At 36.9% G+C, this 26,095-nt stretch overlaps 1 protein-coding gene across 3 annotated transcripts in view; it reads left to right on the top strand.

Annotated features, from left to right (window-relative positions):
• The window catches only part of PDE4D (phosphodiesterase 4D), a 1,463,941-nt gene that overhangs the window by 478,956 nt on the left and 958,890 nt on the right, over positions 1 to 26,095 (top strand). The window contains exon 1 of one of the 3 annotated variants that reach the window (XM_029216629.1): positions 2,982 to 3,081. The exons of the other annotated variants lie outside the window; for them this stretch is intronic. The gene's annotated coding sequence lies outside the window, so the exon portion shown is untranslated. Of the gene's footprint in view, positions 1 to 2,981; positions 3,082 to 26,095 lie in introns of those variants that run through there. 3 annotated transcript variants of the gene reach the window in all.

Raw genomic sequence — 26,095 nt, 5'->3', positions numbered from 1 at the left:
ACAGTTATGGGTCCCAGAAGCAAGAGAAAAATTTGATGATTTGCAAAGCTGTTGAGGTCAGACTCCAAACATTATTGTAGCCCAAAGTTAGTTTGTGGGCAGATCTTGACCCACGGGTGGAAAATGACATCTGGTTAGAATAGGGTTGGAGCGGTTAGGTAGCTCCTAATGCTAGAACTCTTTTTCTAGTTGTCCCTTCAATTATTTCAATGAGCTAGTCTTTGTCTATTTCAGAACATGATGTTTTCCTAAGGAGGGGCTTCCCATGAAGATGCTATCAGACTCTAAAGTTCTCTAAGGCATTTGTGGTACCCATATGCTCAAAAAATTGATGCTGTCTCCTCCATCTTTTGTTCCAACTGAAGAATAGTCCATTCTTTGGTTACAGCGGTTTTATTCCTTGAAGGTGTTCTCACCCACAGGGAAATTGGAATTACCAGTGCTACTGTCTGAGGCTGAGTTGCAGAAGTCAAGATTTTTCTGACTGCTTCTGAATATCTTACTTAGACTTGTAGCTTGTCAGCAAGCTACAGCCCACAGGCCTTGTCTTTTCCTCTCAGGCCATATGGATAGGTCGTTGACCCATGAGTCAGAGGAACATAAGTTTTCTGGAGTCTCACCCCCAGTGGTGCTGGCAGGTTGGGGGAGCTTCCACCCTCTTTTGTTTGGCATTCCCTATAAAAGATGGAATCTTTTGTGAAATGATTGCTGGAACTAATTGGACCTTTTGTATTTGCAGACCTGTTTCCCTCAGTGAAGCTAACAGGGGTGGTCAGGAATCAGAATTCGAATTTTATTCTCGTTAGCACTGTGCTTGCACCGTTGCACACCTGAAACTCAAGTGCAGATTGAGATAAATTTCTCCTGTGAAATGATACAATTCACCTGGAAGCATCTGCCTTTTTTGTCACACAGAGCTCACTTTTTGCTGTTGTTGATGTAACTGAGATGATATTAGGAGGCTTTAGGTTGAATTTATTTTAGGCAATACTAATAATTAGATGTTTTACTAGTGTTTACTATGAAGGTTGGAGAAACCATTACTACCTATAAAATTGAAGAAAGTAAAATAATTTAATACTAAAAATTAACCTTAAAATTGCACATTAGCCAGCTGTGCTATGGCGTAGGAAAGCATTGTCTATGTCCTACTATTTAAGAAGAATATGACATGTCACCATATCTTTATAAATGCTTGATGACAGATAAGAAAATTATATAGCTCTCACCAAATGGCAACCTTTTATCATGTCAAATCTACCTTTGCACAAATAAGGTTTTAGAAGTAAAAAAAAAAAAAAATAGTGAGAATGAGTATGAGTTTGGGGCTTTAAAGCCTCCCAATATTTGATATTTCTGGTTCAAATCATTTATTAGTATTTAGTCATGGCTGTTAAAGGAGTCTTTCAGTTTAAGATCTGGTGATTTTAAGCTGTTTGTGGATACATTTATTTTTATGTAGAAAATAATGGGATTTACCAAATGTTGAACACATTTAGGAGCATGAATTTAAGACTTTAAACCTAACACTGCCCTCAATTCTCCAGGCTCTAGACTGTAACATTTCCGAGGACTCAGGACTGTAACTATTGTTCGCCTTTCCTTCTTAATTACTTGTTGCAATGAAGTATACACATATAATTGTTCATTCACATAAAATTTTGAAATAGGATGTTAAACAAGAACAGTGTTCGGATCATCTGCAACTTACCAATGATGGCTAGAGGAAACCCCTTAACTTATTCATGGTATTATATTAAAATCGGGTACAGGGAAACAAAATGGACTTTTTCCAAGGGTAATATATTCAGGTTAGAAAAGGTAGAATAAACAGGGGAATAAGTGAAGTTAAACTAGGTGAAGAAATCCATCCCCCCCACCAAACCCTACCTGCTGTGAATGAAATGGCATAGAAAGAACTTTTAGATGTGATCACTAGACCTCTGTAATTAATGCTATAGAGACAAGAACAAAATGCACAAAGGACCTAGTGATCCAGCAATAAGCTTTTCGAAGATGAAGCATGTGCTCAAAATGAGGCAAGAAGAAGTATATAAAATAAATAGACATCATGAACAGTACAATATTCCTCTGCAGTGAGCGGGTTCAGCTTTCTTGGTATATTTGCATTTGATTGCTCTTACTTTGTGAGAAAATAATGTGCTGAGAAAAATCCCGTCTGAACCACCAAAATGCCCCTAGTATATTGGCATTAATCCCTCATTTGTCAATTCTCTGTGAATTTATTTGCATATAGAAACATGTAGCAGAATACATTGTGCTCATTATGTGCCAGACACTAGTATAAACCCCTTACATGCTTTGTCTCATCGAATCTTCACAAAAACTGCATGATGTGGGCTCTATTATCATGCCCATTTCACAAACGAGGAGACACAGACATAAGTAACTTACCAAAGTCTTTGAGGAAATATCTAACAGTATGTTAGAGGTAGGATTGAATAATCCTAATTTTCAGGAAGAAGAGGAAAGTGAATTCCCTCCAGTTATATCCTTAGGGAGTAGGACATTAATCTTATTTCCTTTAGTTCTTTTTGAAAATTTTCCTTTGGTACTTTCTTGGAGGCCTTCCATGGATTCCTATCTAAAATTACCCCTCATTCCCACCCTCTGGATTTTCTATCTACCTTCCCTGTTTTATTTTCTCCTGGACACTTGACACTGTCTAATGTTGTATATAGTTCACTTATTTATATTGTTTACTTTCTCTTTCACCAGACAAATGAAATTCTACAAAGGCAGGAATTTTTGTCTGTCACTACTGTATTTCTGGTGCCTAACGTAGACACTCAATGAACTGTTGAATGAATCAAGTGATTGATCTTAGATAACATTCTAAAGTGGATCTTTAAAAAAAAATTCTTGTGAGCCTTTAAAAAGAAAGCGGTAATCATGTGGAATTTGTATTAGGTCACTAATAGTGAAGTATATCAGATTAAGCTAATTTTCTTTTCCTACAGGACGAGTGTATCAAAGGAGTGATATACGCATTACCTACCAGGATTTCAGCACGCATTTGATCAAATCTTCCATAGTGATTACGATCTTCTTGTGATTAAGGTGCAGAAAAGCAGTTGATGGTACCATTAGACAAAGTCATAACTAAGTGGCTGTTTTCATGCATCAATGTCTGTTTAGAGAGAAGCTTCTCGTAATTGACTAGAGGGGTTGGCCTCTTTTTTAATATTTTATTGGAGTGTAGTTGATTTACAAGGTTGTGTTAGTTTCAGGTGTACAGCAAAGTGATTCAGTTATATATATACATATATTCATTCTTTCTTAGATTATTTTCTCATATAGGTTTATCACAGAATATTGAGTAGAGTTCTCTGTGCTATACAGTAGGTCCTATGTGGAATCTAATTAAAAAGAAAAAGATACACATGAGGATTTGCTCTTTAGGTCTCTTCTGTTCACCATTTTTATTGTTAATTTTGGTAGTGGTATTAGTGGCATAAGGAGCTAATTCACAGATAAGGCAAAACTAGGGAGAACAGCTAGTATGGTTATTAACAAAATCAGCATACAAAAAGTACTTGACAGACTGAACGGGAGAGGTAAATATAATAAGACAAAACGTAAGAAATGAAAATATTAAAGGAGAGAAGTACTGATTGATGTTATTTGAGAAGCAATAGGGGAAGAGGTGAGAACAGTTTAACAGCAATTGGAGAATTAGGTGATTGAAAATAGTTTGAATCAATAACATGATGCGATTCCCCTGCATCCCAAAATATTCACTCATTCTTAGGTTTTATAAATAGAAATGGGTCTAAAACAGGAAAGGTAATAATTTGGCTCTATATTAGTGTTGGTTTTCCCCATACCTAGAACTATGATGCCAATCCTGATGATTCACTTTAAGGAGGACATTGAGAAGTTGGAGTAGATTAAAAACTTGCAAATGTGGAGAGGGAGGTTAAAACTATATCACATGAGTATCTAAAGTGGTAGCTCCAAACGTGTAGGCTTCAGATGTGTTTTATATGGCACACACAGAGGTTTTAGAAATTTGAATTAGTATTAGATGTTTCAAATTGAGTATATGTTTCAGTAAAATATAGGTTTCTGGGTTTTGCTCTTACATTCTTATATGGAAACGAACCATGGAGATGTAGCGATTCTACTTTTGTGCTCTTCTCAGCCCACTTTAAATTTGCTTTAAATTCCTGGTTGCTATAGTAATCTGAGTGCTTGACACCTGAAAGAAAAAGCCTGGGGAATGCATGGCCTGTAATACAAAGTTGGAAGTGCAAGAGATACAAATATATCTGGAGAGCTTTCATAGGGCAGAACAATTAGACCTAATCTGTGTGACCCCAGAGAGCTGAACGCTGGTGGTAATTATAGAGAAGAAAATTCCCATTAAATATATCATTTTCTCACAGTGACCTGAGACTTGCTATGTTTTATTCATCTTTGGTTCATCAGCACTGAGAAGAATTTCTGACACATATTGGCACTCAGTGACTCCTTATTAAATGAATGAAATACAACAGGTTGTGAGTGGTGAGTCCCATTCTAGGAGCTGCTGGAATGTAAGCTTTTGGAGAAAAGAGATCATTGTTCATTTTATTTACAGCTCTGTACCTAAATCAGTGCAGCCACGTGGTAGGTGCTCGTTAAATATTTGCAGATTCCATGATCAGAGATAAAGGTAGGATCATGGTCTACTTGTCAGTAGTGTAGGAAAAATTAATTAGGTATACATGTGAGGGGTCATGGAATAAGGGGAATATTGAACTAGATGATATTTAAAGTCACTTCCAACCCTGAGAGTCTATCAGGCAAGTGACATGAAATGAGACTATGTATTTTACATCAAATATTAAACACGGTAAAAGTAAAGTAGAATGTATACGATAAAAAATCTGGGAGGCAGGGCTTCCCTGGTGGCGCAGTGGTTGAGAGTCCTCCTGCCTATGCAGGGGACGTGGGTTCATGCCCCGGTCCGGGAGGATCCCACATGCCGCGGAGCGGCTGGACCCGTGAGCCATGGCCGCTGAGCCTGCGCGTCTGGAGCGCTCCACAATGGGAGAGGCCACAGCAGTGAGAGGCCCGCGTACCAAAAAAAAAAAAAAATCTGGGAGGCAGATCATTGAGCCAATTATTTATTTATGGTAAGGACAAGAAAATGATTTCCTGAATATTTTAATTAAAATAACCAATTATTTAAGATTTTTCTAATAATGGACTATATTTTATACCCATATTGATGTCTGTGTTTACTCCAGTTTTGAGCTGTTATTCCTATGTGATGAAAATATTTTTGTCCCCTTATATTTGTAATCTAATTTATAAAATCCACATTATCTTGAGGTTTGGAGTGATTTGTTATTTTATCCTTCAAGAAAGCCAATAATAAATCAAACCACTGGGAACTGGTTTCAATTTTCATTGTTTGGGGTGGTTACTGAAGGTGATGTTCTGAAAAATCATAACTAACCTAGAAAATAATATCTGGAGTCCAAAATGTGGCAAAGGAACAAAATTAAGTAACTAATTTTTAAATGCTTGTTGTAAAAATTCTATGCATCTTTTATTGTGAAGCTCTAGCAATTTTAATATTCTCAAAATCAAGAAAAAGGAGGAATATTGCTTTATAACCTCAAAGGACAGAAAAGTCTTAAAGCCCTGATTTTGAGTGCCAGGGATGAATGTATCTAGAATGCAGTCCTGAGAGGGTTGTAGGCTAACCATGAAAAGCAATGGCTTAGTAAATTCTGGAAAACTTTTAGTATATCTGAAAGACATATGGTAATTGATTTTTGCTAAATGTTATTGATAAAGGATAATATTTTCCTCTGAGTATTTAGCCCAGGACAAAGAAAAGAGCACCTAATTGTATAAAGGTTAGTGGATACGTAATGGTGGGATTAGATCTATGAATCATCATTTTTACAGTGCAGATAACGAACAATGCAGAAATTCCTGTCACAGGGTGGTGTGCCAAACCTTAGAATCCTATATCATCGTCATCATCACTGTCATCATAATGTGTTGAATGGACACATCTCCTGTCTCTGAGGAACACTTAGCAATTTATGAATTTGTTTTAGTTTTTACCACTTCCTCATAGGGCATGGAGCACATATAGCTTTAACCCTAGTTTCAGAGTCAGCTTTAGGTAAAATGATGATCTAAGCACTATTTTATTTCAGCGACTCTCCTGCTTGCTGGTATCCCCTCCTCCTTGCACAGCACAGCATCTTATTTTTCTTTCCTAGATTTAAAGGAGAAAATCCTTGATTATTTATATTTTAAAAAAGTATAATGGAAAATTTCAAACACATGCAAAAGTAGAGAGAATAGTATAATACATGCTAAAGACTCATCACCAAGCTTCAGCAATTCTCAATACACAGACATTTCTTGTTTCATCTGTATCCCCACCCACATTTCCCTCTACTAGGATTGTTTTGAAGCAAATCTAATATATAACATTACTTCATTTGTAAGTATTTTAGTATGTGTCTAAAAATAGGCTTCTAAAAAATTACCTCAGAAACATTAAAACACCTGCAAATTTTCCTGATAATTTCTGAATATCTAATTTCTCTGATTTTTAAAATATTTTCTAATTTTTTGTTTGAAATCAGTTCCAAACAAGGTTAATAGATTGTAATTATTCTGTGTCTTAATTCTCTTTTAGACTATAAATTTCTCTTTTCTCTCTCTCTGCAATTTTTTGTTGACAAAACTGGGTCATATATGCCATAGAAATTCTCATGGGTTTGATTTTGCTGATTGCATCCCTATAATGTCATGCAATGTAGTCACCTGTCCCTTGAACTTTCTAAAATTAGTATTTAAATCTAAAGGCTTGATAGATGACTTAACATTTCATTATTTGGGGAGAATAAATATATTGTGAAATGTAGTTTTTACCTCAAACTTTCATTTACTAAAGATCTGAAATACTAACTATAATTATTTTCAGTGCTTTTGTTGTCGTCGTTTTACCACATCATATTCTTTCTTCATAGTCTCAATCTCTTCCCCTTAGACAACTTGAATTTGTACCCTTTCCTATGTCTCCTATTCCTACTTCCTCCCTCTCTTTGAACCTTTTCCTTCCTATTCGCCTCCACATTTCTTGCTAGTATTGCAAATGGCGGGAGGTGAGGAGTAGAGTATCAGTAACAGGATACGAAGGGTTGAGTGAGGATGGATGCTAAGTCAGGGAAGTGGTCACATCTTTTGTCTCAGAATGCAGTGGTGTTCACTAGTCAGTTCTTTGGTTTCAAATTGTACATTACGTATAATTAGATTTGAATGTGGGTGATTTAGATAACCATAAGATAACATCCTAAAGACAATTATTATGATCTATTTCCTTCTAGTCTGTTAGCAGTGTGTGTGTGTATGCGTGTGTATTAACAGAGTTTGAGAACATTCTGTATATGTCCTATTGGCTCCTGCTTTTTCCATTTGACAAAATGCTGTCTAAATTTCTTTAATAACTTCTTTTTAGTAGCTACTTTGTATTTATGATATAGATATATTTCTAAGGTCATTTGTTCTAGCTGGATGATTTTTGGTTGTCTCAAAGTTTTCACTCTTAATTTCGTTACAAATAACAGCCTTATTCAAAATGTGGAGCTGCATTGCTGACAACCTTCTTAGGTTAATTTCCAGAGAAGTGGTATTACTAGGTTAAAGGACATGACTGTTTTTAAGGTTCTTAGTGCACACTGTAAAGTGACTTTCCAGAAAGTTTCTTTCATCTTTTATTTCTCTAGTTGGTCATCTACTCTCTTGATTAATCATAGTATTATTATCATTTAAAAAGTTGTCAACATAATGGGTCAAAAATGGGGACATAATGATCTCATGGAATTTATTATTACTAGAAGGAGGACACAGTTTTTTTCTGTGAATTATTATGTTCTAAGCTAATTTTTCCATTGAGAGAAGAGTGTTTTCCTTACTAATTTGTAAAATAATTTACATATTAAGGATATTTACCATTTGACATACCAGGTGCTAATATTTTTTAAGTTTATAATTTATCTGAAGTTTTATATATTTTTATAAATGAAAGTTTCCAATATTTAAAAAATTCATTTCATTTGTGATTTCTTCCATTGTCACTATGCTTATAAACACTTCCCCACCCCAAAGTCAATTAAATGTTTACTTATATTTTATTTTTATGGCTTATTTTTTTATGTTAAAAGAACACATAACAATATTTACCACCTTAATGGTAATTTTTAAGTGTACAGTACAGTAGTGTTAACTATATGTACATTGTTGTACAGCAGGTCTCTAGAATGTTTTATCTTACAAAGCTGAAACTCTATACCCACAGAACGACAAATCCTCTTCACCCTTTCCCCAATCCCTGGCAATCACCACTCTACTCTCTGTTTAAGAGTTTGATTACTTTAGATACTTCCTAAAAATGAAATTATTCAGTATTTGATATTTTGTGACTGACTTATTTCACTTACATAATGTCGAGGTTCATCCATGTAACATTTGACAAGATATTCTTTTTTAAAAGGCTGAATAGAATTCCATTGTATGTATAAATCACATTGTCTTTATCCATTAATCTGTTGATGGACATTTGGTTTGCTTTCACCTCTTGGCTGTTTTGAATAGTGCTGCTCTGAACATCAGTGTACAAATATCTCCCTGTGATCTTGTTTTCAGTTCTTTTGGACATATACCAAGAAGCAGGGTTGCTAGTTTTATATATAGTTATATATATAGTTATAGTTATATATATATATTGTTATAATATATATATATTTATATTTTTTGAAGAAACTCCATACTATTTTCCAAAGCAGTTACACCATTTTACAATCTCACCAACAGTTCACAAAGGTTCCAATTTCTCCACATCCTTGCCAACACTTGTTGTTTTGTCTTTTTGATAGTTAGCCATCCTAGCGTATGAGAGGTGATAGCTCATTGTGTGTGTTGTTTTTTGTTTGGTTTTTACTCATTGTGGTTTTGATTTGCATTTTTCCAAATGACTGGTGATGTTGAGCATCTTTTCATATGCTTATTAGCTGTTTGTTTATCATCTTTGGAAAAATGTCTGTTCAAGTCCTACGCCCATTTTTTAACTGAGTTATTTGATATTTTGTTGTTGAGTCTTAGGTGTTCTTTATATATTCTGGATATTTACCCTTTATCAGATATACTGTTTGCACATATTTTCTCATTTTCCTTTGTGCATCTTCTATTGATATTTTCTTTGTGGTTACCATAGGGATTACATAAGATATTTTATAGTTATAACAATCTATTTTAAACTGATAATTTCAATCAGATACAAAAATGCTACTTCTTTACATCCCCCCACACATACTTTATGTTATCAGTTTTATTCATTATATATTTTTGTATTTTGTATGCACTAACATAGTTTTATAGTTGTTTTCATATGCTTTTATCTTTTAAATTGAATACCAGGATTTAAATTGATTTGTGCGCCACAGGATTCTGTATTTGTGTAAATATTTACCTTTACCAGAGAGCTTTATATTTTCATATGGTTTTGTGTTGCTGTCTAATGTCCTTTTGTTTCAACTTGAAGGACTCCCTTTAGCAATTCTTATGAGCCAGATCTAGTGGTGATGAACTCCCTCAAGCTTTTGTTTATCTGAGAAGATATTTATAGCTTCTTCATTTTGAAGGACAATTTTGGCAAATATAATATTCTTGGTTGGCAGTTTTTTCTCTTTCAACATTTTGAATAGCCTGTAATGTTTTTGCTGAGAAAATTCACTGACAACCTTATGTGAGCTCCCTTTTCCCTTGCTGCTTTCAAGATATTCTCTTTGTGTTTGACTTTTGACAGTTTGATTATAGTGTGTTCAGTGTAGCCTTTTTTGAGTTTGACTTAGTTCAAGCTCTTTTTTTCTGGAATTTGGATGTCCGGTTCCTTCCTCAGAATTGGGAAATTTTCAGCCATTATTTCTTCAAATAGCTCTCTGTACTTTTCTCTTTCTTCTCTTTCTGGGACTCCCATAATGTGTATATTAGTCTATTTTATCATATCCCATAGTCCCTTAGGATTTCTTCAATTTTTTTATGCTTTTTTTATTTTTATTCCTTTGATGGTATAATTTCAAATGACCTGTCTTTGGGTTTGCTGATTCCTTCTTCTGCTTGATTAAGTCTGTTGTTGAACCCCTCTAGTGAAATTTTTCAACTCAGTTATCACATTCTTAATTCCAGAATTTCTGTTTGGTTTTTTTTTTTTTATGGTTTCTATCTCATTGTTGATATTTTCATTCTGTTCATACACCATTTTCCTAATTTCATTTATTTGTCCATCTGTGCTCTCTTGTAGTACCTTGAGCTTCTTTAGGACAATTATTTTGAATCTTTTAGGTAATTCATAGATCCCCATTTCTTTAGGGTCAACTTCTGGAAATTTATTTTGTTCTTTTGAATGGGCCATGTTTCCCTGTGTCTTTGTGTGTCTTAATTTTTGCTGTTAACTTGTGCATTTGAAAAAACAGTACTTAGGTTTACAGAGAGTGTTTGTAGACAAGAGGAGGTCCTTCACAAGCTAGCATGGCTAGAAATTCTAGAGGCCTCTCGAAACTTTTCTGGGGATGCATCTTCCCTGGACTTGTGCATGGAATTGCTCAATTAGTGAGGTTTCCCTGTTTCTTTTTCAGGAGTTTATAATCTCTTGCTCCCTCTGGTGTCTGTCTGCAGTACTGAAGATTCTCTAGCGCTGCAGAGCTCTCTTTTGTTCTCAGTGGCCCTCACACATGCCAGGTATTCTGGCTCCCCATCAGTGCTCTGAATCAGGTGAGACAGAAGCCAGTTCCTTGGGCTGTTTCACACACACACACACAAAAGGTGTAACACTAAATGTATATTACACTCTTCTCTTCCTCCCCACCCCAAAAGCCATGAGTTGGGCTTTTTCTCCCATTTGCACCAAACTGTGCTGTCTTGGGAGATGGGCTATCACAGTTGAAATGAAATGGCTTTTCGTATCCATTTCAGTGTGGCTGGTCTTGGCTTTGAGTTTGCTTGGGTACTAAAATTTCTTAGCTGGTTTCTGGAAGTTCTCATACAGGCTCTTAGAACTGTATATTGTTAAGTCTGTGTCTCTGTCAAGGAACAAGGTCTGGAGCTTCCTGTTCCACTATCTTGCTGATGTCACTCTATGGCTTACTTTTTTGTATTTTTAATATTTAAAATTTTTATTTCCTCTTATATGGTCTACATAGCGATTTTCCCCAACACTGACATAATTGTTCCTCCCGCATTAGTTGATAGTGTTTCCTTTAATACATATTAAGTTCTTCTATAGGAAATATTTAAGAAAATTTAAGAAAATCCATCCATTAAACAGGTTTTAATCAAATAATGATAACAATTTCTTCATCTTTCCTGTAGTTCTGTGTCTATTATTTCTATTTCCCACATTACTGAATTGGCCAGAAGTTCTTGAAAAGTGTGGACAATTGTGCATTTGAGCTAACAATGGTGAGCTTTAGGGTCAGGTAAGCCTGGTCTGAAAACCTGGCTTGACCATTTGCTAATAGTGTTACTCTAACCTCCCTAAAGTGGGAGGTAAGTGGCAAAATAATCCCTCTAAGCCTCATTTTATGAATTTGTAAAATGGAAATAATAGCAGCTCTTCCTGCAGTTTTTAATGAGGATCAATGAGCTACCTATGTACAACATGCAATATAATAAATATTTATTAATGATCCTCAATAAAAGAGGTATTGGGGCACATCCTTGTAGTATTCCTTATTTTAATAAGAATAAAAAATATGTTTCACCATTGACTATAACATTGAATGTAGACTTATATAATATTAACATTCTTCTGATCCTTAGTTTATCAATGAAATCCTTAATAGTTATTTGAACATCAAAGCCAAGAGAGAAAGCTCTGCAGGCTCCTTCCATGTGAAGAGGGAATTTGGCATTACTTTGTCTCCCCTTTCCTCCTACACCTCAGTCTTTATTAGTTTATTCTGCAGACTTACTTTACTATTATAAATATACCTTATCAAAAATGATTTTAGTTTTTTGTTTTCATGTTTGTAAATATTTTTTATTAATGTTGGTATTTAAGTATAACTTGAAAAGGAAGACAGTAGATCTTCGTGCTCCCTTTAATGTTGTGCTTTGGCACCTGATTACTCAAGTGATAGATTTTTTGAAACAGAGAATAAGCCAGCTAAATTTTAACGTGTTTTTCTAGGAAGACATAATTTTCAGGGGCCAGAAAAACACTGTTAGCTTCTTTTATGTTGATGTGCTTCTGTTACTGTGTATATCGTTGTGAAGTAAATAATTGATAGAAATCATGTTTTTCTTTAAATTTTCTTTCTTTTCTCTGCCAACCAAATAGAATCCACTTCGTTTTTCAAGGTCACTCAGGAAAGATACAATGCTCTTTACATAAGGTTAAGTGAATCCTAGAGTTTCAGACAGACTTTCTTCTTGATGAGAATATACAGTAGAATATGACTGAATGAGAAATTTTCCTATTCCTTTTTAGGAACTTTGTAGAAATTCTGATGAGCGTATTATAGAAAATGGATTTAGAAGGACTTCAGTGATTTCTGTCTGTTCTAAGCAGTTTGAAATAACACCCTAGGGATTCCCTGGTGGTGCAGTGGTTGAGAGTCTGCCTGTCGATGCAGGGGACACGGGTTCGTGTCCCGGTCCGGGAAGATCCTACATGCTGCGGAGCGGCTGGGTCCCTGAGCCATGGCCGCTGAGCCTGTGCGTGCGGAGCCTGTGCGTGCGGAGCCTGTGCTCCGCGACGGGAGAGGCCACAACAGTGAGAGGCCCACATACCGCAAAAACAAAAACAAAAACAAAGTGAAATCACACCCTATATTTGGATTATGCTCTGTAGATGTATGAGAGCTATCTGCAATCTTTGTGTTAACCTGGGGTGGAAATTTTCATTTTTATACATAATTCATTTTTTTAACATCCTTATTGGAGTATAATTGCTTTACAATGGTATGTTAGTTTCTGATTTATAACAAACTGAATCAATTATACATATACATATATCCCCATATCTCTTCCCTCTTATGTATCCCTCCCTCCCACCCTCCCTATCCCACCCCTCTAGGTGGTCACAAAGCACTGAGCTGATCTCCCTGTGCTATGTGGCTGCTTCCCACTAGCTGTCTATTTTATATTTGTTAGTGTATATATGTCCATGCCACTCACTAACTTTGTCCCAGCTTACCCTCCCCCCCCCATATCCTCAAGTCCATTCTCTAATAGGTCTGCGTATTTTTTAAAACTTTTTATTGGAGTATAATTGCTTTAAAATGGTGTCTTAGTTTCCCCATATCTCTTCCCTCTTGCCTCTCCCTCCCTCCCACCCTCCCTATCCCAACCCTCTAGGTGGTCACAAAGCACCGAGCTGACCTCCCTGTGCTATGTGGCTGCTTCCCACTAGCTATCTATTTTACGTTTGGTAGTGTATATATGTCCATGCCACTCTCTCACTTTGTTACAGCTTACCCTTCACCCTCCCCATATCCTCAAGTGCATTCTCTAGTAGGTCTGAGTCTTTATTCCTGTCTTACCCCTAGGTTCTTCATGACATTTTTTTTTTCTTAATTTCCATATATATGTGTTAGCATACGGTATTTGTCTTTCTCCCTCTGACTTACTTCACTCTGTATGACAGACTCTAGGTCCATCCACCTCATTACAAATAGCTCAATTTAGTTTCTTTTTATGGCTGAGTAATATTCCATTGTATATATGTGCCACATCTTCTTTATCCATTCATCCGATGATGGACACTTAGGTTGCTTCCATGTCCTGGCTATTGTAAATAGAGCTGCAATGAACATTTTGGTACATGACTCTTTTTGAATTATGGTTTTCTCAGGGTATATGCCCAGTAGTGGGATTGCTGGGTCATATGGTGGTTCTATTTGTAGTTTTCTAAGGAACCTCCATACTGTTCTTCATAGTGGCTGTACCAATTCACATTCCCACCAGCAGTGCAAGAGTGTTCCCTTTTCTCCACACCCTCTCCAGCATTTATTATTTCTAGAATTTTTGATGATGGCCATTCTGACTGGTGTGAGATGATAGCTCATTGAAGTTTTGATTTGCATTTCTCTAATGATTAATGATGCTGAGCATTCTTTCATGTGTTTGTTGGCAATCTGTATATATTCTTTGGAGAAATGTCTATTTAGGTCTTCTGCCCATTTTTGGTTTAGGTTGTTTTTTTCTTTGTTATTGAGCTGCATGAGCTGCTTATAAATTTTGGAGATTAATCTTTGTCAGTTGCTTCATTTGCAAATATTTTCTCCCATTCTGAGGGTTGTCTTTTGGTCTTGTGTATGGTTTCCTTTGCTGTGCAAAAGCTTTGAAGTTTCATTAGGTCCCATTTGTTTATTTTTGTTTTTATTTCCATTTCTCTAGGAGGTGGGTCAAAAAGGATCTTGCTGTGATTTATGTCATAGAGTGTTCTGCCTGTGTTTTCCTCTAATGTAAGGCCTTTAATCCATTTTGAGCTTCTTTTTGTCTATGGTGTTAGGGAGTGTTCTAATCTCATACTTTTACATGTACCTGTCCAGTTTTCCCAGCACCACTTATTGAAGAGGCTGTCCTTTCTCCACTGTACATTCCTGCCTCCTTTATGAAAGATAAGGTGACCATATGTGCGTGGGTTTATCTCTGGGCTTTCTATCCTGTTCCATTGATCTATATTTCTGTTTTTGTGCCAGTACCATACTGTCTTGATTACTGTAGCTTTGCAGTATAGTCTGAAGTCATGGAGCCTGTTTCTTCCAGCTCCGTTTTTCGTTCTCAAGATTGCTTTGGCTATTTGGGGTCTTTTGTGTTTCCATACAAATTGTGAAATTTTTTGTTCTAGTTCTGTGAAAAATGCCAGTGGTAGTTTGATAGGGATTGCATTGAATCTGTAGATTGCTTTGGGTAGTAGAGTCATTTTCACAATGTTGATTCTTCCAATCCAAGAACATGGTATATCTCTCCACCTATTTGTATCATCTTTAATTTCTTTCATCAGTGTCTTATAATTTTCTGCATACAAGCCCTTTGTCTCCTTAGGTAGGTTTATTCCTAGATATTTTATTCTTTTTGTTGCAGTGGTAAATGGGAGTGTTTTCTTAATTTCACTTTCAGATTTTTCATCATTAGTGTATAGGAATGCCAGAGATTTCTGTGCATTAATTTTGTATCCTGCTACTTTACCAAATTCATTGATTAGCTCTAGTAGTTTTCTGGTAGCATCTTTAGGATTCTCTATGTATAGTACCATGTCATCTACACACAGTGACAGCTTTACTTCTTCTTTTCCGATCTGGATTCCTTTTATTTCCTTTTCTTCTCTGATTGCTGTGGCTAAAACTTTCAAAACTATGTTGAATAATAGTGGTGAGAATGGGCAACCTTGTCTTGTTCCTGATCTTAGTGGAAATGGTTTCAGTTTTTCACCATTGAGGATGATGTTGGCTGGGTTTGGCATATATGGCCTTTATTATGTTGAGGAAAGTTCCCTCTATGCCTACTTTCTGTAGGGTTTTTATCATAAATGGGTGTTGAATTTTGTCAAAAGCTTTCTCTGCATCTATTGAGATGATCATATGGTTTTTCTCCTTCAGTTTGTTAATATGGTGTATCACGTTGATTGACTTGCGTATATTGAAGAATCCTTGCACTCCTGGAATAAACCCCACTTGATCATGGTGTATGATCCTTTTAATGTGCTGTTGGATTCTGTTTGCTAGTATTTTGTTGAGGATTTTTGCATCTATGTTCATCAGTGATACTGGCCTGTAGTTTTCTTTTTTTGTGATGTCTTTGTCTGGTTTTGGTATCAGGGTGATGGTGGCCTCGTAGAATGAGTTTGGGAGTGTTCCTCCCTCTGCTCTATTTTAGAAGAGTTTGAGAAGGATAGGTGTTAGCTCTTCTCTAAATGTTTGATAGATTTCACCTGTGAAGCCATCTGGTCTTGGGCTTTTGTTTGTTCGAAGATTTTTAATCACAGTTTCAATTTCAGTGCTTGTGATTGGTCTGTTCATATTTTCTGTTTCTTCCTGATTCAGTCTTCGCAGGTTGTGCATTTCTAAGAATTTGTCCATTTCTTCCAGGTTGTCCATTTTATTGGCATAGTGTTGCTTGTAGTAATTGCTCATGATCTTTTGTATTTCTGCAGTGTCAGTTGTTACTTCTGCTTTTTCATTTCTAATTCTGTTGATTTGAGTCTTCTCCCTTTTTTTCTTGATGAGTCTGGCTAATGGTTTATCAATTTTGTTTATCTTCTTAAAGAACCAGCTTTTAGTTTTATTGATCTTTGCTATTGTTTCCTTCATTTCTTTTTCATTTATTTCTGATCTGATCTTTATGATTTCTTTCCTTCTGCTAACTTTGGGGTTTTTTGTTCTTCTTTCTCTAATTGCTTTAGGTGCAAGGTTAGGTTGTTTACTTGAGATGTTTCCTGTTTCTTAAGGTAGGATTGTATTGCTATAAACTTCCCTCTTAGAACTGCTTTTGCTGCATCCCATAGGTTTTGGGTTGTCGTGTCTCCATTGTCATTTGTTTCTAGGTATTTTTTGATTTCCTCTTTGATTTCTTCAGTGATCACTTCATTATTAAGTAGTGTATTGTTTAGCCTCCATGTGTTTGTATTTTTTACAGATCTTTTCCTGTAATTAATATCTAGTCTCATAGCGTTGTGGTCGGAAAAGATACTTGATACTATTTCAATTTTCTTAAATTTACCAAGGCTTGATTTGTGACCGAAGATATGACCTATCCTGGAGAATGTTCCATGAGCTCTTGAGAAAAATGTGTATTCTGTTGTTTTTGGATGGAATGTCCTATAAATATCAATTAAGTCCATCTTGTTTAATGTATCATTTAAAGCTTGTGTTTCCTTATTTATTTTCATTTTGGATGATCTGTCCATTGGTGAAAGTGGGGTGTTAAAGTCCCCTACTATGAATGTGTTACTGTCGATTTCCCCTCTTATGGCTGTTACTATTTGCGTTCTGTATTGAGGTGCTCCTATGTTGGGTGCATAAATATTTACAATTGTTTTATCTTCTTGGATCGATCCCTTGATCATTATGTAGTGTCCTTCTTTGTCTCTTCTAATAGTCTTTATTTTAAAGTCTGTTTTGTCTGATATGAGAATTGCTACTTCAGCTTTCTTTTGGTTTCCATTTTCATGGAATATCTTTTTCCATCCCCTTACTTTCAGTCTACGTGTCTCTAGGTCTGAAGTGGGTCTCTTGTAGACAGCATACATATGGGTCTTGTTTTTGTATCCATTCAGCCAGTATGTGTCTTTTGGTGGGAGCATTCAATCCATTTACATTTAAGGTAATTATTGATATGTATGTTCCTATTCCCATTTTCTTAATTGTTTTGGGTTTTTTATTGTAGGTCTTTTCCTTCTCTTTTGTTTCTTGCCTAGAGAAGTTCCTTTAGCATTTTTTGTAAAGCTGGTTTGGTGGTGCTGAACTCTCTCAGCTTTTGCTTGTCTGTAAATGTTTCAATTTCTCCATCAAATCTGAATGAGATCCCTGCTGGGTAGAGTAATCTTGGTTGTAGGTTTTTCTCCTTCATCACTTTAAATATGTCCTGCCAGTCCCTTCTGGCTTGCAGAGTTTCTGCTGAAAGATCAACAGTTAACCTTATGGGGATTCCCTTGTGTGTTAGTTTTTCCTTGCTGCTTTTAATATGTTTTCTTTGTATTTAATTTTTGACAGTTTGATTAATATGTGTCTTGGTGTGTTTCTCCTTGGATTTATCCTGTATGGGACTCTCTGTGCTTCCTGGACTTGATTAACTATTTCCTTTCCCATATTAGGGAAGTTTTCAACTATAATCTCTTCAAATATTTTCTCAGTCCCTTTCTTTTTCTCTTCTTGTGGAACCCTTATAATTCGAATGTTGTTGCGTTTAATATTGTCCCAGAGGTCTCTGAGACTGTCCTCAGTTCTTTTCATTCTTTTCTCTTTATTCTGCTCTGCAGTAGTTATTTCCATTCTTTTATCTTCCAGGTCACTTATACGTTCTTCTGCCTCAGTTATTTTGCTATTGATCCCATCTAGAGTATTTTTAATTTCATTTATTGTGTTGTTCATCATTGCTTCTTTCATCTTTAGTTCCTCTAGGTCCTTGTTAAATGTTTCTTGCATTTTGTCTATTCTATTTCCAAGAGTTTGGATCATCTTTACTGTCATTATTCTGAATTCTTTTTCAGGTAGACTGCCTATTTCCTCTTCATTTGTTAGGTCTGGTGGGTTTTTATCTTTCTCTTTCATCTGCTGTGTGTTTTTCTGTCTTCTCATTTTGCTTATCTTACTGAGTTTGGGGTCTCCTTTTTGCATGCTGCAGGTTCGTAGTTCCCATTGTTTTTGGTGTCTGTCCCCAATGGCTAAAGTTGGTTCAGTGGGTTGTGTAGGCTTTCTGGTGGAGGGGACTAGTGCCTGTGTTCTGGTGGATGAGGCTGGATATTGTCTTTCTGGTGGGCAGGTCCACATCTGGTGGTGTGTTTTGGGGTGTCTGTGGACTTATTATGATTTTAGGCAGCCTCTCTGCTAGTGGGTGGGATTGTATTCCTGTCTTGCTAGTTTTTTGGCATAGGGTGTCCAGCACTGTAGCTTGCTAATCGTTGAGTGAAGCTGGGTGCTGGTGTTGAGATGGAGATCTCTGGGAGATTTTTGCCGTTTGATATTATGTGGAGCTGGGAGGTCTCTTGTGGACCAGTGTCCTGAAGTTGGCTCTCCCACCTCAGAGGCACAGCACTGACTCCTGGCTGTAGCACCAAGAGCCTTTCATCCACATGGCTCAGAATAAAAGGGAGAAAAAGTAGAAAGAAAGGAAGAAAGAAAGAAAGAGGATAAAATAAAATAAAATAAAATATAAAATAAGGTTATTAAAATAAAAAATAATTATTAAGAAAATAAATTTTTTAAGAAAAAAAAAAAAACCGGGTGGATAGAACTCTAGGACAAATGGTGAAAGCAAAGCTATACAGACAAAATCTCAAACAGAAGCATACACATACACACTCACAAAAAGAGGAAAAGGGGAAAAAATAATAAGTCTTGTTTTAAAGTACACCTCCTCAATTTTGGATGATTCGTTGTCTATTCATGTATTCCACAGGTGCAGGGTACATCAAGTTGATTGTGGAGCTTTAATACGCTGATTCTTAGGCTGCTGGGAGAGATTTCCCTTTCTCTTCTTTGGTCGCACAGCTCCCGGGGCTCAGCTTTGGATTTGTCCCCGCCTCTGCGTGTAGGTCGCTGGAGGGCGTCTGTTCTTCGCTCAGACAGGACGGGGTTAAAGGAGCAGCTGACTCAGGGGCTCTGGCTCACTCAGGCCGGGGGGAGGGAGGGGTGCGGATGTGGGGCGAGCCTGCGGCGGTAGAGGCCGGCGGAATGTTGCACCAGCCTGAGACGTGTCGTGCGTTCTCCCGGGGAAGTTGTCCCCGGATCCCGGGACCCTGGCAGTGGTGGGCTGCACAGGTTCCCCAGAAGGGAGGTGTGGATAGTGACCTGTGCTCGCACACAGGCTTCTTGGTGGCGGCAGCAGCAGCCTTAGCGTCTCATGCCCGTCTCTGGGGTCCGTACTGATCACCGCGGCTCGCGCCCGTCTCTGGAGCTCCTTTAAGCAGCGCTCTTTATCCCCTCTCCTCACGCACCAGGCAACGAAGAGGCAAGAAAATATCTCTTGCCTCTTCGGCAGGTCCAAACTTTTCCCGGGCTCCCTCCCGGCTAGCCATGGCGCTCTAGCCCCCTGCATGTTGTGTTCACACCGCCAACCCCAGTCCTCTCCCTGGGATCTGACCTCCGAAGCCCGAGCCTCAGCTTCCAGCCCCGCCCACCCTGGCGGGTGAGCAGACAAGCCTCTTGGGCTGGTGAGTGCTGGTCGGCACCGATCCTCTGTGCAGGAATCTCCATGCTTTGCCCTCCACACCCCTGTTGCTGTGCTCTTCTCAGTAGCTCTGAAGCTTCCCCCCTCCGCCACCCGCAGTCTCCGCCCGCGAAGGGGCTTCCTAATGTTTGGACACCTTTCCTCCTTCACGGCTCCCTCCCACTGGTGCAGGTCACGTCCCTATCCTTTTGTCTCTGTTTTTCCTTTTTTCTTTTGCCCTACCCAGGTACGTGGGGAGTTTCTTGCCTTTTGGGAGGTCTGAGGTCTTCTGCCAGTGTTCAGTAGGTGTTCTGTAGGAGTTGTTCCACGTGTAGATGTATTTCTGGTGTATCTGTGGGGAGGAAGGTGATCTCCGCGTCTTACTCTTCCGCCATCTTCCTCTGCTCAGAATGCTCTTTTCTGAATTAAAAGAACTTAGGTATTTACATTTATTGCCTTGACTTGTGAGTTTCCTATAAGATTATCTGAGTGAGCTTAGCATTGGATTTTAAGATAAAAAGATATATATATATGTATATATATAAAATGAGTAATGAGATAAGGGGATAATATTTAGCATAAGGCTGAGGAATTTTAAGGCAGATTTTCAATTATTGCTTTAGTATATTGTGAACAATTCATTGAGACATAGCACAATTTATGTATATATATATACACACACACACACGTACAATGTCTACGATATATATATATACATACACATAATGTCTATCATTGTATATAGTTCTTTTAGATTCTGAATATAATCTTCAATTCATTTCAATATAACCTATTAAATTTTACCCTAGTTCTTAAAGAGTTGGTTCAATTTTCAAAAATTGTCTTGTTTACAAATTCAGGCCCAGGGAAACTACTTTTTCAGAGTAAATTAGGAAACTAATTAGACAGCAGCAAGGATCATAACATTGGAAGTTATAAAAACTAATCTTCAGTTTACTCTGTCTTCTTCCTGAAAATTCATGCAGTATTTAACATGCTAACTTCTACAATGCTCTGCACAGAATAGGTACTCTGGAGCACTGAGTGCCTGAAATCTTTTATTAGTTTTTTAAAAAATTAGGTGAAAATGCTTATCATAATGAATCTATATTTGAAAGAAGTTTCAAACATGGAAATAGACCAAAGCAATCTGAGTGGCTCAAATCCTGAAATTTTAAAAGAAATTCCTTGTATGGGCTGCAGCCTCTACCTAACTTACATTAGTAGTTACAAACAGAACATTACTAGTAATACCAATATCTAATACTATTTCTCCATTTCCTGATTTCTTACAGTTGAGAAAATGGAGTCAAGTTTGTCTGTTTTCTTCATTCATGCCTTCAGCAAGGTTTATTTTGCATGTGGTTTTTGTTTTAAACATCTTTATTGGAGTATAATTGCTTTACAATGGTGTGTCAGTTTCTGCTTTATAACAAAGTGAATCAGCTATACATATACATTGTCCCAGGCACTGGCTGAGTACTGGAGGTACAGTAGTTGTTATGGCATGCTCCTCTCCTTCTAGATGTGTCCAGGCTAACAAATGGAATGACACAGGAATTGATCATTTCACTACAACTGGAAGGCTGAAAGCTGACTTGGGGTCATAAATAAAAAGGCAGAATTTATTTGTATTCATTGTCTTGGATAATATTTTCAACATGAGTGTGTTAAAGGAGGTCATTGAGAGAACTTGACCACCAGTTGACCTGTGAGCTGGACCCAGGTAATCAGAAGCTGCTCACCCCCTCCCTGGTCCATGGAATGTTCTGCCCACCATTCTCCTAGTAGGAGCAGTTTTCAAAGATGCAGGCTTGAGAGAACAATGTGTTGTTGAGATCATCTGGACAGTATACATAACTGAACCCAGTTAAGGCCTCTATATAACCTTTTCAGATTCTGGCAGCACATGCCGAGGTCTAGTTGCATTGCAGCCGCCCAAGACAAACCTGTATGTAAGTTCCCTTCCTTATTAATTCTGTCACCTACTGATCTGGAGTGGCCTGCCTCTTTCTTTGGCCTCTCCTTGCCCTCGTGTACAGGGGCCAGGTTCAGATTTCACCTGGGAAGCTCCTGAGGTTTCAAACCAATAGTGTGTAGGGTGAGAAGAGAAATGGTTGAGGATAGCTCGTTGGAGAGTGTCTAGATTCAAGAGACAGTTAACAGGGGATCCATCAACGAGACTAAACAGAACTGATTGGAGAAGTAGACAGGACCCAAAAAGAAGTGCCTGATTCACGAGGTAGTCATACCACTTAGTTTGCCTGAGACAGTCCTAGTTTTCTCCTTTGGTTGATGTCACTTCTGGCTAGCACCCTCTTTCACTCACAAAAGTGTTCATCCTACTGATGCACTCCTAAAGAGCCCTAAGTCCTCTGTTACAGTTCTTCATCACACATTGGTGAAGACCTATTATATTTATCTTTCTCCCCACATGAATAATGAGTACTTAAGGAAAAAGGAGGTGTCTAATTCATCTGTATTTCTAGCACCCCACACACATTTTCAAGGTAGTAGATGCTCAATGAATATCTAATTAAGGAATTACCCAGAAAAGAATGATGTTATAATTAAGATAATTTGAACTCAAACAGTAGAGATATGATTATATATATAATACAGCACTAGCTGTAACAAGGAGACTCCAAATTTTAGTGCCTTTCCACAATGGAAAATTGTTTGTGGCTCATGTGGCCCAAATTAAGCATTCAAGTGGCTCTCCTCTGAACAGTGACTTAGAAACCATGGTATCTCCCATCTTTTGTCTTCACCATCTTCAGTATCCAGTAAGGAATTCCAGAGGGGGAGAGAAATGAGGGATTGTACTCACAGTTTTTATGGGACAGCTGTGAAAATGGCACATTTCCTTAGCCTGTAATCCTTTGCATATAAGGTAATGCCATTGATGTACCTATATCTACCTGCAAGGGAATCTGGAAATGTGGTCTAGCTGGTGCTCAGAAAGAAACATTTTCTGCTACAACGCCAATGTATAGTCACATATATTTTAAAATAATTTCTCTATAGAAAAGTTCATATATATGTGTAAAATATTTATACATATATATGAAACAAATATCAAAAACCCGAGATTATCAACAGCACAGCAATTTATTTATCACCAGTTATATGTATGTCCCTGCACTAAAGGCCTTAAGTGGCTTGCAATCTATTTTGGGAGGGGAAAAAAAGAGAACAAAGAAACTAATTAACTATCCTTCATGGAGACTGAAGAAAACAGCAATAATAATGATTCCAGCAACAACAACAACAACATATTTAACACTCACACATTCGTTGTAACTCTTAATCATTGAGGGATTCCTTTCTTTAGGTATGTATTTCAGGGAGGCACTTGTCCTAACAGTGAAAACAATTACTTTCAAGTTATTTTTCTGTCAACTATTCCAAGTAAGTTGGTTAGTTACCAAAGAGAATTTTGTTTTATTACAAATTAACAGGTTTGCATTAAACTCATTCAAATATTTTAGTGTCTTTTTTCTTTGGATATTTCATATCTTGAAGCTGAATGTGAGATATTTTTGAGTCCCATCAATAGCAAGTTCAATGTAGTTTCATTTTTTTATTCTGACTTTTATTGTACTTTTAAACTCAAAATAGTACAAATTTATAGGGAATATAGAAACTAGTAATAAACAACAATGTGAAAATCACCACCAACACCATCACCTAGAGAAAGCCATTTTAGAGAACTGGGATATATATCTTTCTAAAATTTTTCTATAAATATAATATGTTTTGGTGTTTGTTTTTGTTTTAGTGTTGTTTTACAAAAATTAGATCACATTGTAATCTGTTTTTCCCACTCGGCATTATGTCATGAACATAATCACATATTCTTCTGCATTATTTTAACAGCCTCATAATATTTCATAATATGATGTATCAAAATTTATTAAGCCAATCCCTCAGTACAATAATTAGATTATATCTGGTTATTCTTTATCATAAATAAGCTGCAGTGAACATCTTTTTGTTATTGAGTCTTTGCCAGACCATCTTATTGGACCATGTCTAAAATGTCAAAACCATTAGTTCCCAAATTTAAGCATACATAAGAACCATAGTGGAGACTTACTCAGACTCCCAGGCCCTAATAATAGAGATTCTGATTAGGCAGATCTGGAATAGGGCCTGGGGGTCTGAATTTTAGCAAGTACCTTCTGCGATTCTCACACAGGAAGTTTGAGCATCACTTTTTTGAGAAATAACAGCTTAGAGATGCTATAAATACTGTCTTTTCCCTCGACCCTTGTAAAAATGTCATTTTCCTACAATAACATGAAATACATATTGTCCTGGTGATCATTTTTACATTTCTTTCCAAAATAAGGCCATTTAACCTATCACCTGCTACCGGGTAAAGTTTTGTTTCTTCTTGAAATATCATTGATACACATTGATGTGGAATTTTTTAAAAGCCACTTGTTATGCTGTTTTTGAATGGAATGTTAGGATATAGACATCTATAGTTTTATCATTTTTATTATCAAGATAAAAATGCTACACTTTATTTTTAATAGAGGTTGTTCTCTCAGAAGTTACCTCTTGAGGTGGTTTTATCTAAAAGAGAATGTCACAAACCTTAAGTCTTTTATCACATGACCTGGGTTATAGAAAGCATTCCTTCAGTTACAATGCTATCTTTATAAAAAGATATTAACATTCAGTGTTTAGCTCTGCTAGACTCATCTTTTTTTCTTCTTTTCCACGTTTGTCCCAGAGAAGTATGTCTACACATTTAAGTCATTCATTAACTTCTCTTGAGAAACACGTGAGGCGAATCATGACCTGTTAGCAGTCCCAGAGTGTGGCTGTAGTTTGCAATTCTGTCCTTAAACGAACACACAGAACTTTGTAAGCACATAGAGGCTTACTTTCTCAAACTAAAAGCTAAGAATGGTACATGTGCACACGTTTTCCCTTTATTATATACATTTGCCATCTCACTAAGCACTGATTTTACCACTGGCTATTATAAAATCTGAGTATTTCAGAGCTGAAAGTAGCCTTAAGGTTCATTTTGTACAATCTCTTGATTGTATGACTAAGGAAACTAAAGTCCAGAAGGGTAAAATGACTCAACACCACATAAGTAATTAGTGGCAGAGTCAGGCCTAGATCTCTGTCTCCTGACTTAATCAACAAGGATTCTCAACTAATTTCCACTGTTTATATAGGGCTCAATTATGTTCATTCTTTTAAAAATGTGAGGCATATTAAATTACGGTCAATTACTGTGTGTTCAATTCTTTTCTGGAAGTATGCACCTTGCCAGGGACCATACTTGTTAGAGGTAGTACAGAGTAGCTATTAGTTTCAGGTTTAACTAAAATAGATTTGGGTTTGGATTTTGACTTGTAGGGTGATCAATCATCCTAGTTTGCTTGGGATTGGTGGGTTCTCCTGAACATGGGACTTGCAGTCCTAAAAGCAGAAAGGCCCAGGCAAACAGGAATGTTGGTTACCCTACTAACCACGTGGCTGTGTGACCAGGGCATGTGATGATAAAGGTCTCTGTTTCTTTATGTGTGAAATGGGAAAAGCAATAGAACCTAACCCAGAGGACTTAAGTGAAAATTAAATGAGGTGATATATGAAAAGCACAGCACTCACTAAGTAAACCCAGCACTTGATAAGGACTCAATAAATATTAGGCATTATTATTAAAAATATTTTCTAGTTTTTTTGAGATATAATTGACATACAGCAGTGTATACGTTTACTGTATACAGCATAATGATTTGACTTAAAAATATTGTAAAATAATGACCACAGGTTTAGTTAACATTCATCATCTTGTGTAGATACAAAAAAAAGAAAAAAATACTTTTTTCCTTGTGATGAGAACTCTCAGGCTTTACTCTCTTAATAACTCTCGTATATACCATCCAGCCATGTCAACTGTAGTCATCACGCTATACATTACATCCCTAGTACTTATTTATTTTATAACTGGAAGCTTGTACCTTTTGACCCCTTTCATTCAATTTCCCCTCCCCCACGCCCACTTCTGGTAACCACAAAGCTGATCTGATGAGTTTGGGTTTTTTTCTTTAGATTCCATGTATAAGTGTGCTCATACAGGGTTTATTTTTCTCTGTCTGACTTACTTCACTTAGCATAATGCCCTCAAGATCCATGCATGTTGTCTCAAGTGGCAGGATGC

The sequence above is a fragment of the Monodon monoceros genome, unplaced genomic scaffold (genome assembly GCF_005190385.1).
Source record: "Monodon monoceros isolate NGI ecotype Baffin Bay Population unplaced genomic scaffold, NGI_Narwhal_1 Super_Scaffold_12, whole genome shotgun sequence".
Taxonomy (NCBI): domain Eukaryota; kingdom Metazoa; phylum Chordata; class Mammalia; order Artiodactyla; family Monodontidae; genus Monodon; species Monodon monoceros.
The sequence above is the reverse complement of the archived record's forward strand: the minus strand, read 5'-3'. Positions and strand labels throughout refer to the sequence as shown.